The sequence below is a fragment of the Coptis chinensis genome, chromosome 8 (assembly GCF_015680905.1).
Source record: "Coptis chinensis isolate HL-2020 chromosome 8, ASM1568090v1, whole genome shotgun sequence".
NCBI classification, from domain to species: Eukaryota; Viridiplantae; Streptophyta; class Magnoliopsida; order Ranunculales; family Ranunculaceae; genus Coptis; species Coptis chinensis.
Window position 1 is genome coordinate 57,076,093 of NC_141463.1, and position 3,353 is coordinate 57,079,445.

A 3,353-nucleotide genomic window follows, 5' to 3' on the forward strand; every position below is an offset into this window, starting at 1 on the left:
GTTTGTCACATTTAATAATATGAAAGTAAATAATATATATGTCATATATCACTGATGTCAAAAAAAATTCTCACAATTGCGTACTTATGCAGTATCTGCCAGAGAATCTGAAAGGGAGCTCGAAGATGAACAAACGCTTTTAGAAGAGGGACACCATAGATTCAGCAAGAAGAGGGAAAAAGGGTAAAGAAGAGCCAAGTGCTTGGTTTATAAATTTTTTATACAGTTATACCAGTTTTGCGTCGCACTACATGTCAAACATTATAAATAACTTGTTCACACTCCAGAACTGTTTGAAAGTACAATCTTATCTAACCATAGCCACTCAAAACTCATGGAGAGTTAATTAAAAAGTTTTTATAGGGTGAGTTAAACAGTTTTTCTCACCCACCCTCCACACAAAAAAATCAACATTGAACAAAATTTTTATGGGTTAAATCTTTTATGGGCTTAAAAACATGAGTATGGGCTCAATTAAAAAAATATGATAATAATGGAGGTAGGCAGGGGGTCCTTAAGGGCCATAGGCACGGGCCCATCCGGCGAATACAATTCATCCTCACAAGTTGTGACTTAGCAGATCCAAATGTTTTAAGAGTTTGTACAATTTTGTTAAACTAAATCAGTACCATGAAATCTATCAAAAAATCGGCCAAAAGTCAATAATTGTACTTGACTTATAAACTGTTGGGCTTCCAAATTTGATATGGTGTTAACCCAATTGATGATATTGGCTGGCCTTGATTGGGTTTTGGCGCTTTGCGCTGTTGTTTCGCGCCAAAGGCATCAGTACCATGAAATCTATCCAAAAAAAATCAGCCAAAAGTCAATAATTGTGCCTAGACTTATAAACTGTTGGGCCTCCAAATTTGACATGGTGTTAGTCCAATTGATGCTATTGGCTGGCCTTGATTGGGTTTCGGGTTTTCTTGTTGTTGTTGTTTACAAAGCGCGGCGATATATTACGCCCGAAAGCATGACGAAGTTGTTTTTTTGCCAAAGTGTGTGCATACGCTTTTTACCGGCTACGCGCAAGTCAAGCGTCGGGTAGCGCCGCAGGCGCGTCGAGGTCTCGCATGCCATAGGCACGGCCTACCCTAGTACTTTATAAAACATCCGCAAGGACCTCGGTGGTTTCGAACCACCATAATATATGACACCATAATATATGAATTAGAGGAATTTTGATTCCAAGTGCTCTTCCTTTTGAGCTAAAGATCAGCTACAATACTGTGCAAAATGAATATAACACATGCACAACTTTTATCCAAAAATCCAGTCAAAGTTGCATTATTACGGAATGAGTTAGACTTACTGAGTTGTGCACGTTCTGTCTACAATATAAGAAAGTGCGACTTCCATTCAGGAATCTCACATACCTAGGTTCTTAGTTCTTTGCTTGTTTTTATTCCAGAAACCCAAAAGATAATGGTAAGACAATCAATGAATGCCAATAGGCTCTCAGATGTAACAGAAATATAATATGAACCACAAGTCCAATTCATTGTTCAACAAGCTATAAGCTCTCCTCAACCAATTTTGCCCAAGAACTAAAGCATCCATCGGGTGAACGAAAGATTGTCAGATGATACTTTTGCTTGTATTCAAGAGAACGAGGTTTCCTGCTTCAGCCAGTTCTAAGCCTATCAGTTCTAAGTCTACAATGGATCTCCCAAAAGTGCTTGTAGACCAAAACACTTACAACACCTCTCAAGATCAGATAACCTTCTTGTGTTAATTCCAATCTTGAGTTCTCTTCAACCAGGATTGTTCCTGTTGGAAGAACAGATTACTTGAGGAAATCCTGAACCATACACATGAGAGTGTAGGAAGACGGCAACAACAAAAAAGGAAAGAACAATTCATCGAAAAAAAAAAAAAAAAACGGAAAGAACAAAATATCCTAATAAGCTAATCAATAGCTTTCTAAACAAGAAGAGCAATCTTAGTTGATACACCAAATACTACATAGCTTGTCAAATTAAATTGTATACAGTATACCCAACCACTAAAAGATTACAAGAAGTTATCATATCTATAAAATTATATAGGACAGTAACAAAAATGCTTTCAAAACCTGTAAATTTTCTATTCCTGTGTGTTTGAGTCTTGTAGTGGCAACAAGGGCGGAGCCAGAAAAGAAGAAAGAAGTAACGACTTTCTAATGATCCCCGATGTATATATCTACCCTCAAAGTTGGATTAGATCGAAATCCAGATAAGGTAGATGAGAAAAATTAGATTGGCTAATGGGATATCTTATAAGTTATCAGTACACATATTGCAATAGTCCTTCACTACAACTTACCAGGAATTCTTCCAAGAGCATGAACAAGCATCAAAGGTTTTCCAGAACTTGCTACAACAGGACAGGTTGTCTTCTTTCCTAACAAATTCGTAATCCCAACTTTCCAAAAAATTAGGTGCACCAAAATCATATATATGCATAAACAGAGAAGAATGAAATTCTACTAACATCAGATTCCTATGTGATTTAAATTGAAGAGAAAATTTACAAAATAAATAAATGTCACTCTAATTTTAGATGAATTACTTCTCGTTTAATTATTTGAATAAGCATAAAATTTCTTTGCAACATTCACCAATTGAAATTGAAGGAAAAAAAAAACCCCCACAAGTACTAAACCCTAAATCACACATACAAACATAGAATTGCACTTACTTTCTTTGCCAAATACCCAGAAATTCATTTTCGGCAATCATGGCCAAGACAACAAACGCCTCTTCGTGTCAACGGTACGTTAGAGTGTGAAATAAATTCTTCCACTAAAACAAGGATATAAACCTTGTCAAATCTTTATCAATAGACTGTTCCATAGTGTGCGGGGGTGGATTCCAGATAGTCCGGCTATCATATAGTGTAGAGAAGAAGTATTACTCTTTGACATCACAGCTGGAGTTTCGCATGAGACAAAAAGGACCAGAAGCTCACAAACAAATGACTTACTTCTATAGCCTATCCTAAAATGTTAAAATCGGTTTTCGAAATAATCGGTGATTAATCGGTTACAGTGGATGTATATATTTGACTATTTCAAAATATATAATAGTATAATGGGGATACCAAATATATCTAAACAGTGATCTGAGATACAATAAAAAATATCAAATTCTCATAATCACATCTAACTAGCTTAATTTTGGAGTACTACAGATATGTCAAACACAAAAATTACGTTAAATATTTAAATGAATAAGGGGGCTGAGAAGCGATAATATTTATTAGAAAGATAATACAATAATTTGTATATTTAACTTTCGTTAAGGAGGGGAAAATAAGTAAACTCTTAGCTTTGTGTATTGATTGGGTTCTATTATTATTAATACGGTTTA

At 35.4% G+C, this 3,353-nt stretch overlaps 1 long non-coding RNA gene across 2 annotated transcripts; it reads right to left on the reverse strand.

Annotated features, from left to right (window-relative positions):
• Positions 1–1,261: 1,261 nt before the first annotated feature.
• On the reverse strand, positions 1,262–2,992 carry LOC147482064 (uncharacterized). Of its 2 annotated transcripts, none has more exons than XR_015206091.1 (3): positions 2,683–2,992; positions 2,308–2,406; positions 1,262–1,773 (listed from the first exon to the last, which is right to left on the reverse strand). It is a non-coding gene; the product is annotated as an uncharacterized LOC147482064 (long non-coding RNA). The 2 variants fall into 2 exon arrangements; XR_015206092.1 differs by having other exon boundaries at positions 2,308–2,385; positions 2,683–2,987.
• Between the last annotated feature and the right edge of the window lie 361 nt (positions 2,993–3,353).